Here is a 12,739-nt window from a genome sequence, read left to right on the forward strand (position 1 = left end):
GATCTGGAAGATGACATACAATGAAGACAGACAAATGGTCCAATTCCAGGAGGTCTGCTAAGACCAGAGAGATTCAATGCTCATTCACAAGGGGCTGCTGACTTCAATATTTTTCCCATTCATTCAATGATTCATTCATTCAGTGCCCAGCAACCAAACTAGGTCCTGCACTGGCCGCTGGGATCTCAGAGAGGGTGTGGTCCCTGTCCTCCCAGATTACCTGATCTGGTTGGTAGGTGGATTTTCTCTACTACTACTTTTGGTGTTCTTCTACTCTCTCTCTCTCTCCTGTGTCCTTCTCATCTGTCTTATTCTCCTCCCTCCATATTTCCATTCTCCTTCTTTCTGCCTTCCACAAACATCATTTGAGTCCTTCTCTAGCTCAGACCCTAGACCAGCCCTGGGGAGACCCAGAGTGAAAAAAACTTCAAGGGACTCAGCAAAGCAGCCAAGCCTGATGATATTTCCTTCTAACCATGTGCTGACTTCTTCTGTGTGGTCTGGGCACAGTGCTCAGAGAATCCTTCATAGGACTAGAAGGATAAGAACCAAATCTTTGTGGCAACAAGATGCCCATCATTCCCACCTAGTGGTCAGGCCCCCCTCCCCAATTTTCTAAAGTCTGGCACCTGGGGGAAGGTACTCAACCCAGTAAGTATTCTAGACATGGTGCTCAGAGCTTAGGAGGAGCTGTGTTATACAGAATACAATAAACAGAGAATGTGTTTCCTCACAGATCAGAAAAACATCAAAATTGCAAGAAGTCAAATTAAAGGTCTTCAGCCTGTTGCATTGTGACAACTTTATTAACTGATAGATATGGCAGTTATGAAGAAGAGAACATGTTTGGAAGCATGGATTTCACCGATCTTTCTTATTTGATGAGAATTCCCCAGAAGGCAGCTTCAAGTATCAGAAACTGGGGTCTGTGAGTAATTTGGTGGATGAGTCACACCTAAATGTTTTCAAAAGCTGATTTCAGGCAGTGGTACACCTGGTAGATGGCACATGGTGGCATGTGCAAGGGCCTGGTCCTCACCTGCAGAGGGGGAGCTTCACAAGCAGTAAAGTAGCGCTTCCGGTAGCTCTCTGTCTCTCTCCCCCTCTGTCTCCCTCTCCTCTCTCAATTTCCTCTGTCCTATCAAAGAAAGAAGAAAAGGAAAAGAGGTGGGTGGGTGGGGGTGGGGGTGGAAATCACTGAAAGTGGTGGATCCATCATGCAGGCACCAAACCCCAGTGAGAACTCTAGTGGCAATGAAAAAAAAACAAGCTATGTGACAACCTTCCCAGCACTGCTGTGGCAAAATGACGCAATCACATTTGGTGGATGGGAAGGGGGTGCATGGCTGTGCCTCTGTCCCTGGTGGGAGAGATGGGGGACTGTGGGCAGAGCCTGAGAGCTGAGAGGGTCCCAGAGCAGTTCAGCTCACAGCTCACGCTCTCTGGCTCAGCAGGCTGAATGGCCTGCTAGTTCCTTTCTTGTCAGTCTTTGGAAAAAGGCAGGGTCAGCGGGACCAGGAAGTTGCCACGCTGGAGATTAGCAGTCACGCTGGGGTCAGATGTCCTGAGCCTGGGACAGCTTAATCCTTAATGCCTCACTGGAGATTTTCAATGAGAAATTCATTGCAAGACCCTCAATGCTGACACTTATTTCCCTGTGAGGTAAAAACCTACCATGCATGGGTTGGCGTATGTCCTTGTGGGGAGAGAGGGCAGAGCACTGGCTCTCCTTGTCTTTCCGGGAGACACAGGTGTGTTGGCTGGACCTCAGGTGTCCTCTAAGTCACTCGCCCACTCACATCCATCAGCTGGTATACACCCGTACTCACACCCTGCGGGGGACTCAGTGAGGGTCTGGAAGGGTGCTGATCACCCTGCATGGTGTCTGCTGGGATCTTCTCCTTCATTCTCCCCTGGAGAAAATGGAATCCAGAGTCCAGAAGCAGCAGGTCAGAGGGGCCAAGACCCCACTTAACAGTGGGGACTCTCAAGTCAGGGGTTCTCAGTTTGAGCCCAAGCATCATATGTACAGAAGTGGTGCTCTAACTTCTCTCTCTTCCTTTTTCAGTGTGAAACTCTAATATGAAATAAATTTTAAAAATACAGTAAAGGGAATCGGGCAGTAGCGCAGCACATTAAGCGCAGGTGGTGCAAAGCACGAGGACCGGCATAAGGATCCCAGTTCGAGCCCCCAGCTTCCCACCTGCAGGGGAGTCGCTTCACAAGCAGTGAAGCAGGTTTGCAGGTGTCTGTCTTTCTCTCCTCCTCTCTGTCTTCCCCTCCTCTCTCTGCCCTATCCAACAACAACAACATCAATAATAACTACAACAATAAAACAACAAGGGCAACAAAAGGAAATATATATTTAAAAATAAATACAGTAAATAATTATTTTTATTTATTTATTTTGTTTGTTTTGTTTTTGTTTTTGCCAGAGCATTGCTCAGCTCTGGTTTATGGTGGTGCTAGGGATTGAAGCGGGGCCTTGGGTGCCTCAGACATGAGTCTTTTGCATAACCATTACACTATCTCCCCCAGCCAAACATTTATTTACTGATTTTCCCCACAGCACTGCTCAGCTCTGGTTTATGGAGGTACTGGGAAATGAACCTCAGAGCCTCAGGCATGAGTCTTTTTGCGTAATAGCCATGCTCTCTCCCCCTGCCTGCCTAAAATAATACTTTTTTTTTTAAAAAAGAGGGCCATGTGGTGCCCAGATCCCACAAATTTGTCTGACCAGTTAAGCCAGGTTTTCAGACACCTCAAGGCCCAGGATCGCCTCCACTTCCAGAGAAATGGAGGAAGGGAGAAACAAAAGGCAAAAGAAAGAAGAGAGAGGAAGAGGGGAAATGAAGATGTTGACCTGGCTCAGACGCTGGCTCTACCTCTTCACCTGATCAGTCAAGTGCCCTTCTTCTTCTTCTAGCGTTTGCCCTTCTTCCGTAGCCAGTCAACAGCGTCAGGTTGAGCCTGATGTAAAGTTTTGAGACCTCCTTTGAATCTGGAGAGGTGGCAGTCGTTGACTATGTGGGTCATAGTCTGTCTGTAGCCGCAGGGGCAGTTCAGGTCGTCTCTGGCTCCCCAGCGATGGAACATAGCGGCACACCGGCCATGGCCTGTTCGATAGCGATTGAGGAGGGCCCAATCATAACGTGCTAGGTCAAAGCCGGGTTGATGCTTGCAGGGGTCTGTGATGAGGTGTTTGTTCTTTACCTCAGCTAACTGCAAACTCTGTTTCCAAGAGTCTGGAACAGAGAAGTTCAGTGTAGGCGTAGGAGACCAGATTGGGTGACGAGACGTCAAGCGTTGGACAGGGTGGGCGAAGATATCCGCGTATATTGGCGGGTCCGGTGGAGCGTAGACGTGGGAAATGAACTTAGATGATGCCGCATCCCGACGAATATCTGGCGGGGCGATGTTGCTAAGAACTGGTAGCCATGGAACCGGGGTGGAACGAATGGTTCCAGAAATGATCCTCATGGAGGAATATAATTTGGAATCGACCAAGTGGACATGGGGGCTACGGAGCCATACTGGGGCACAGTATTCTGCAGTGGAATAGCATAATGCCAGAGATGATGATCGCAGTGTGGAAGCGCTCGCGCCCCATGAGGAGCTGGCCTGGATCTCGGAGAGTCAAGGACACGTGACACTGAGCTAGTGCTCTTGAGGAAAGTTGCCAGGTGGGAGTTTGATGATAACAATCTTCTTCTTCTAGCGTTTGCCCTTCTTCTGTAGCCAGTCAACAGTGTCAGGTTGAAAGCTATCAGGAGCTGCTTGTTGCTGGCTTTGAAAGTGACTGGGATCCATGTGGATTCAGTTGGCTAGGAAGGATCGTCAGTTTCCCCAATGAATGGGTACTCATGAGATGCACCACGAGAAGGTCGATCCAATGCATCCCCAATGCATCATCATAACAATGATTATGAGAACTACAACTCTATATGCACGGATACTAGTGACACATTGGGGAGCAACAGATCAAGTCCCTACCGCTCAGAGTTGCCACTTTAGCAAGAAGAGTGACTCTGGAGACAGCTGACAACTATACACATGTGACCTCATAGACTCTTCAGACGCTGCAGGACAGGCACCCATCCCCCATCCTCCACTTCATGGAGAAGGCAGCTGAGACTGTGGGGGGAGCATCTCAAGACTGGAAGAGGAGAGGCAGAGCCAGGCAGAGCCAGGCAGGTCCACTGGTGCGTCTCCTCTGAGTCTCCGTCTCCCCTCCTAAGACAGGCTCTGGTGCCATGCGCCAGCCACTCTGACTGACAGAGGTGCCTGATGGGAAAGTGGTCGGCAATGTCACCACAGCCTCTCTCTCCTCTTTCTTTTCTTGTCTTTGTTATTTTTTCTTCTCCTATTCCTCTGCCTCCTTCTTTTTAGATTGAGACGACACAGAGAGTGAAAGAGATCACAACACCAAAGCCTCTTTCAATGCTGTGGGGACTGGGTTCCAACCTGGGTTGTGGACATAACAAAGCAAAACATTATTCACATGAGTTATTTTGCTGGCTCTGGTCATGACTTTAAGAACTGCTCACACTGTTGTTCCTCAGCCCCACAGCTGCCCAGCTCCCCTGCTCCTGGAGTACAGCAGGTCCGAGAGGTCGTGAGAGGTTGTCACATAGCAGCCTCTCCCTCAGGCTGGGCCAGGCTGGCTGCTGACATCTCATGCAGCCCCAGAGGCAGCTCTTCAAAGAGAGAGAACAGCTTATTTCTCATTCTGTGGTTTAGAAACATGACCCAGAGACTCAGAGATGTTAGGGGACTTGTCTGTTGTCACACAGCCAACCTGGAGAAGGACAGTAACATGCACCCCAGGCTGGCTCCAAGGGCAGGTTATTGTGCAGTGAATAAATTGTACGGATTAAAAGTGGGCCCATTCAAAAGTAATCCGCAGCAAGGAAAAGACACTCCTGTGGGCTGTGTGGGAAAGGTGTACTGTGTATCCACTGGATGCCAGACCTGGGGTGACATCCTCTGACCCTTGTGGCCCCAAAGAAGGGGCAGTTTCCACTACCTGAGGAGCTGGCAGGATCTGAATCCTATTCAAAGCCAGGGCCTGAGGAGCTCTGGCAAGAGGCCCCCAGGTCTCTTTCTCTCTTAACATCCACAAGGGGTGCACTGACTATCTAGGGGCCTTGTCTACCACCAGGAAGCTGTGTTCTTGTGTGCAGGCTGGCTCAGAGCCAGGGTGGGAAGCTCACCACTACCCGGCACAGGTTATGTAAACAGACTCTCATGCCTTAGGCTCCAAGGCCCCAGGTTGAAAGCTTAGCACCACCATAGGCCAGAGCAAAGAAAGAAGGTAACTGTGAGGCTGAGGGTGGAGCTGTTGCGGTCCCCACAGCAGGGGTGGTATGCAGGTGTCCCCATGACTACCTGGATGGAACTAGGGAATCCCCAGTCCACACTGCAAGCACTTGGCCATGACCTCTCCCCTCTTGGCTGTGGTGACATTGCTGACCAGTCTTCCGCCAAGCCCACTGTCAATCGGAGTGGCACATGGCACCAGAGCCTGGTTTAGGAGGGGAGACAGAGGCTTGGAGAGGAGATGCACCAGTGGCTGACAGAGCCAGAACTGGAGGACCCCTGAGGCTGGCACGATAACTCCCCTAGATAGTGCGCCTGCTCTGTCAGGGCTGAGACCCACGTTCCCGGCCAGCCTCTACCGCACTGGAGGAAACTTCTGTGTTATGATAGTCTAGCTCATAACACCCACTCCACCACTCCCTATTTGTTGGTTTGTTCATTTATTTTTTTATTATCTTTATTTATTTATTGGATAGAAACAACCAGAAATTGAGAGGGAAGGAAGTGAGAGAGAGACAGAGACATCTGCAGCACTGCTGCACCACTCATAAGCTTTCCTCTTACAGGTGGGGACCAGGGACTGGAATCTGGTCTTCCCACATTGTAACATATGCACTCAACAAGGCGGCCACCACTCCACCCTTTTATTTTATTTTTTTTTTAATGAGGGAGGGAGACAAAAAGAAAGATACAAAGACAGAGAGAGACACAGAGAGGAACTAGAGCACCGCCCAGCTCTGGCCTATGACAGTGCTGGGAATCTTGGGACCTCAGAGCCTCAGGCATGAAAGTCTTTTGCATAACCATTAGGCTAACTGCCCAAATGCACCACCCTCTCCCTGTCTTGCTTAAAAGTCAGCCTGGAGCAGTGAAGTCCTGTTGACAGAGAAGATGGTAGTAGTGGTGGTTGTGGAGGAGGAGGAAGAGGAGGAAGAGGGAAGAAAAGTAAAGAAAAGAGAATTGGGGGTGGATGGAGTGGGGGAATCCCTGAATGGGGACAGGCCTGATACCTAGCTAGATGCTCAGGCCTCATGGCACACACACATAAGCAGCATGCACGCCAGTGCTGAGCATTCAGCATGTGGGGTGGGGCCATCTCATCTGTCACCCCAGTAATCTTTGGGGCATTAACACACACTGATGAGAAGATAGAGGTGCTAAAGCGCACCAGTCACCCCGCTCACCTGGGTTTGAGCCCTGGCCCTACCTTTGGGGATGGAGTGGAGCAGGCTGTCTCCTCGCTCTTCCTCTCTTGCCCTATTTCTGTCTCTATAAAAAGGAAAGGAAAGATGGCAGGTAGGAGTGGTGGAATTATTGTGTAGGTGTGAACCCAAGTGAGAGCCCTGGTGCAAAAAAATAATAATAAAAGTACAATGGTTTGTGTCAACCACCCATGTCTCTGTGGTTACCACCATTATCTCAGCCTCTCCATGTGATGAATCCGCCACAGGCATCACCCCACCTCACTCCCTGCCTCCTGTTGTTGGACCCATTTCACAGCGGACGGACCTGTGTCCCAGTGAGATGAAGCTCCTTGTCCAGGTCACAGCATCAGCCACTGTTGGAGAGAGGATTTGAACCCATCCACCACCCTCCAAACCCCAAGCTAGGCTCTGACCAGCATTCCCATAGTCCTTGAAATGTTGCTGCCCCAGTGGACTTCAGTGTGAGTGTGGTTACCCCATTATACAGATGAGGCAGCTGAGGCCCTCTGCTAGCTCCAAAGTCATAGCCTCCCATTCATTCCTGGCCAGCATTCCTGAGGTGGGTGTAATGTTTTCTAGGCGATCAGCACCCCTAGAAACATGCCTAAAATGGACTTCCCAGCATCCTTCATGATAAATTCCTTAATCTCAACTGTTCTTTTTCTACTTTTTTACTCCTGTTGATTAACCTTTTTGTCTCACTTAATATCCTGTCACTTTCCAGGCACTAAGTTGCAAATGCTACTATGATTCCATTCTGACTTTCCTGGGCAGACGACCTCACCAGTGTGTCCTGGAAGCTCGCCTCTCCAGAGCTCTACCTCATTAGGGAAAGATAGAAACAGGCTGGGGGTATGGATCAACCTACCAACATCCATGTCCAGTGGGGAGGCAATTACAGAAGCCAGAACTCCTACCTTCTGCACCCCAAAATAAGTTTATCTTATTTTTATTTTTTTATATTTTATTTATTTTTTCCCTTCTGTTGCCCTTGTTTAACATTGTTGTGGTTATTGATGACGTTGTTGTCACCACAGGACAAAGAGAAATGTAGAGAGGAGGAGAGAAAGACAGACACCTGCAGACCTGCTTTACCGCCTGTGAAGCGACTCCCCTGCAGGTGGGGATCCAGGAACTCGAACCAGGATCCTTCTGCCTGCCGGTCCTTGTGCTTTGCGCCACATGCGATTAACCTGCTGTGCCACCGCCCAACTCCCCCAAAACAATTTTAATCCATACTTTCAGTGGGGGAGAAGTGATGGGAGGAAGAGGATGATAGGGCTCTGAATATTAGCACCTGAAGAGAGAGGAGGAGAGAGGGAGGGACATTTGGATGTAATAATAGGGTGATGTGTGGCTTGGTTGGGAAAAGAGGACTGGAGCTGGAAGAAAAAGCTGGCAGTTATGTACAAATGTAGACAGATGGCTAGCCCATGTCAGCAACCTTGGGAGAACTTCTGTGGCTTGCAGTGGAGGGACTGGGGATTCAGAACTCTGTGGATGGGAACGGTGTGGAATTGTATTCCTGTTGACATGTAATTTTGCTAATCAATATTAAATCACTAATAAAATTTAAAAACAAACAAACAAAACAGCAACAATTTTTTAAAAAAGAGGGAAATTTCAGCACAGCTCACAGCTCTGAGCCCTACAAGCAGGGAAGAGGAAGTCAGGGGTCTGTAGCACCAGGTGTCAGGAGAGGGATTCTGGTGAATGCTTCAAGTCGTCCTTCTCCCCCACCAAACCTCTCAGGCTCTGGCCTGGGCTTGAGGCCCCTGCTCCTGCTCTGCACCTTGTGGTGCAGTGAGGAAGCAGCTCCGGAGTCACTGGCCAGGCCTGTGTGTGTCCTTGCCACATCAGGCAGTGGAGGCAGAGGTGGCAGAGACACGGACACCCGAGGCCCCGAGTTCTCTACCAACATACCGGGCCTGGTGCCAAATGGGCACCCACATGAGCTAGCTGCCTGAATGCTGTTCCAGTTGACACAGACCCAATCCACCAGGCATTACAACCAATGCAAACAGTAGAAGCCTGGGGGTAAACAGGATATTCAAGACCGGGGACACTCCTGTCTTGCCAGCTGACCTCAACATGACACTGGTGGAAGTGCTTGACTGGGACCCAGAGGCCAGTGCCTGCCCTTGGGGGGTCTGGGCAAGCCATTTTCCCTCCACCAAGTGCAGTTTCCAAACTTCCCCATGGCTTGTCAGGAGGACTGAGGGTGGGCCATCCCACTGCCTGACCCCTGGGGTGTGGCACCCGGCAGAGGAAGCACCTCACTGCTACCACCAGGAAGCTGTGGGTTGGAACTGAGCATCCAGGTCTCTGGTGGGCCTGTGTGAGTTAGGTTCAGGGTTCAGGGTCCAGCTCTGGCCCTCTTTGTCTGAAGGAACCTCCCCTTCTGAGCCTCAAGTTTTTTACCCCAGAAACAGGCACAGAACACACACACACACACACACACACACACACACACACACACACACACACACACACACTCAACAGCTGAGGGGATCAGGCACATGAAGCTGGAGAAGCAGCTGGTCACGAGCAGGTGGCAAACACCCGTGGTAGCTCTGCACTCCCAGCTGAAGGATGGGCCGAGTCCTAACGCACTGAGCTGTAGTGTCACAAAGGTCATCTCTAGGCTGTTCTGAGGATGTAGGACTAAGAGTGGGGTCCAGAGCTTACAGCATCAGGTAATGAACACCTTTGCTCCCACTTTGGCCCATCTTCCCCCTCCCCCACCTGCCCCCCTCCGCCCCACCCCTGTAGTCTAGACCAAACCCCTCTGGCTCCATCCCTGAGTCCCTAATCCAAATTATCCAGCATATGATTTTTAAATAAGCTTCCTAAGTAATTTTACTTAACCCCACCCCCTCCTTTGGGGGAATATAGTGCCAGTGTTAGAACATCACAACCCAACTAAAAGGTAAGCAACAAAAGAGAAAGCTCAGTAAGGTTTAAGGGAGGCCATGGGCAAAGCCTCTCTCTTTCTCTGGGCCAAAGGTTCCCCAGGCCTCCCACCTGGAGGGAGTTCACTTGCTGAGCTCTGAGCTCTTCTCTAACTTTGATATCTCTGGTATTTCTTTCTTTTAAAAAAAAATTATTTATTTATTTACTTGTTGGATAGAAGCAGACAGATATCAATAGGGAAGGGGAGGGATAGAGGGAGAGACAGAGACACCTGCAAAACTGCTTCATACCTTGCAATTGCAATGCCTCTCCCTATTGTATACGGAGGCCAGGGTTCTTGCACACTGGAACATGTGTTCTCTGCCAAGTGTACCACGGTTCTGCCTCATCTCTGGAATTTCTATCAGGATTGCTGTGGGCTTGAGTGGCAGCAGCATCATTTACTTGGCTTGAGAGAGAGACTGGTAGAAGGTAAAGTGGACTGGAGTGTCTAGGGTACATATGACTTCAGGTTTGGTTGTATATAGACCCTCCAAGATTATATTTCCCCATTTCTTAAGAATTGAAAAACAAGATCAGAAAAGAAAATACAAGTAGAACTTGGACTGAAGTAAAAGACTCTGGTGTGGGTGGAGGGTAGAATACAGGTCCTGGAACATGATAGCAGAGGACCTATTGGGGGTTGTATTATGTGGAAAACTGGGAAATGCTATGAGTGTACATACTGTATTTACTGGTCAACCTGATGACCCACTGGGCATCTTGTGTAGACTGTAGCTGGATCTTGTGTACACTGTAGCTGGATCTTGTGTAGACTGTAGCTGTCATTTCTTAGAGCAACCCAGCAGTTGGGCATCACATCGTTGATGTCAATGTTCTTGTCCACGTCCAGGACAAACTTGCCCTCAGGGTGCACCTTCACCAGTACTTTTTTCTTATCCATCAGCACACATAGACACATGCTCCTATTCCAGACTTCCACATCCACTGTGGGGGCGGGGGTGGGTTTCCAGAGGACTCAAGGAGAAGGGGTTCTGGGGAGATAGCACAGTGTCTTATACAATAGACTTTTATGCCTAAGGCTTCAAGATCCCAAGCACCATCATAAGCCAGAGGTGGGCAGTGCTCTGGTAAAAAAAAAAAAAGAAAGAAAGAAAGAAAAGAAAAGAAAAAGAAAATTATGGAGGAAAAGGAGGAGAAGGAAGAGGAGGGAGCATGGCTTCCTGGATTTCGATAGCTTCCACCAGGTGCATACCAAGCTCAGGGGTCCTCAAACGCTTTATCAAAAGGAGTCTCTTAAGCGGATAACAGATGAATCCTGTCTTCATGAAAGCTGGGGCCAAAGTGTGGATGATCCTCAGAATATGGCTCCGTGGGAAACAGGGCCCTTGAATTGAGGAGAGGCCACTGTCTTCTACTTTTTTTACTGTCTCTGTGTGATTCCTAGTCCACCCCAGGTGACAAGAACTTCTGGTCCACATCCCCTCAGAGCTTGGCTATGAGAGGCAGTGATATTGGTAGAAGACTGGCTTTGTTTTGTAATGGCGGGGAATCAGAACAAAGGCCATGACAACTAGAATGCTGGAAAACAGCTAATTCTGGCACCAGACCAGCTCATGCTAAAAATTTCTGGGGCCTGATGTTCAATAAGATTTCTCATTTATACAAAAAGAAAGGTTGACTGAAAAATGATTCACATTATGCATATAAGGACTAAGAGATGGACAGAGGTCATAAAGGTCAAAATCTGTCAGGACTTTTACAAATACCAGGAGCTGGCTTCAAATCTGCCAGGGCTTTTTACAAACACCAGGAGCAAGAGGGGGGCAGGTATAGGATTTACGGGTGGCTTAAAGGAGCATGATACAAGCAGTTGCCATTACTTTTTCATATACTACTTCAGCTTTGGGTGCCGTCAGACTGAGAAGCAGTGCTGAGAGGCCAGGCAGGAAGAAGCTGGGCCCTGGCAGGTGGGTGGGGGAGGGAGTGAGAGAAAGACAGAAATGGGACAACAAAATAGCTCACTTGCATAGTGTGCTGCTTTGTCATGTGAGCAACCCAGGTTCTAGTCCAGCCCCCACCACATTGAAGGAAGCTTTGGTGGTATACTCTTTCTCTCTTTCTCTCTCTTCCACCTTATCTGTCTCTACCTGAAAATAAAGTAAAATAAAATAAGATAAATTGCTTTAAACAAAAACAGAAGGAAAGAAGCAGGAGGCCTGAGGGGGCAGCCAGACTCAGACTCAGGTAGAAAGAAAACCAAGAAAAGAATTATCAACAAACAAACAAGCAAAAAACCATGCAGCAGTGGTCTCTAAAGAACAGAGCAGGGAAATTCAGAGTTACACTCACAGCCAAGACCAGTCATGTGGATACCAGTGATCACCTAGTCTCACTGCTGAGTCTCTCTGGTGATGGGGCCCTCACCCCCTTCCTGGTTAGCAGCTGACTGTACGGGGGGCCCACAAGAGAGGCTTGGAGCGTTCTAGTCACGGACCAGCTTTTGGTGATGTTAAGAGAAGGAAGCTTCAGAGCACAAACACAGGGTGGTCACAACTAGAAATGGTTTGTGGGAAGAAAAGGCAGCAAGAAGCAGAAGTGGAGGTGGTGGGGAGGGGCCACCTCAGGCAGCATCCAGGGAGAAGACTGAGGCAGCTGGGGAGGAGAGTCTGGGCAGAGAAAGCACCGTGCAAATAGCTGTCCATGGCAGGAAAAAGGCTGATGTCTTTCTGGAACAGAAGAGAAGGCCAGCTGGGGCCAGGGGGGTGAAGGTAGACAGGATTTTGGAGAGGCGCTGATTACTCAGATGATTTCCATGGACCACAGGGAGGGCTTGGGGCTTGCAATGAGTGGGGCCTTTCTGGCTGTCTGCCTCCTGATACTGGCTGAGCAACGTTTTCTCTAACTGGCTGTGATCAATTAAGTGTAAACACCACTGCACTCAGACCAGCCTGAGTAGCATTTTCTAGAGACCACTGTTGCCTTCATACATGGGAGTGATGTGAAAGTAGGTTTTGTTCACTCTGAGCAGGAACTCTCTAACCAGCTGGTTGGAACAGTTGGCAGCAGTGTGGAGAACAGTGAGATCTCATCACTGCGGACGAAGCTGCGTCACACTATGAGCAGTGTTGTAGAGAACCTGGCCTCTGTGGGCCACAGTTTCAGCCATCTGGGCTGTGATATTACTTAATGACCTTAAACCAGCTGCTCCTCCTCTCTGAGCTTTAGTCTCCAAATGATGAGAGAATGAGACTGATGTCCCCTGTGCACCCTTCTAGCAGAATGCTCTCCAGCCTTCTCAT

Source organism: Erinaceus europaeus, chromosome 1, assembly GCF_950295315.1.
Source record: "Erinaceus europaeus chromosome 1, mEriEur2.1, whole genome shotgun sequence".
Lineage (NCBI taxonomy): Eukaryota > Metazoa > Chordata > Mammalia > Eulipotyphla > Erinaceidae > Erinaceus > Erinaceus europaeus.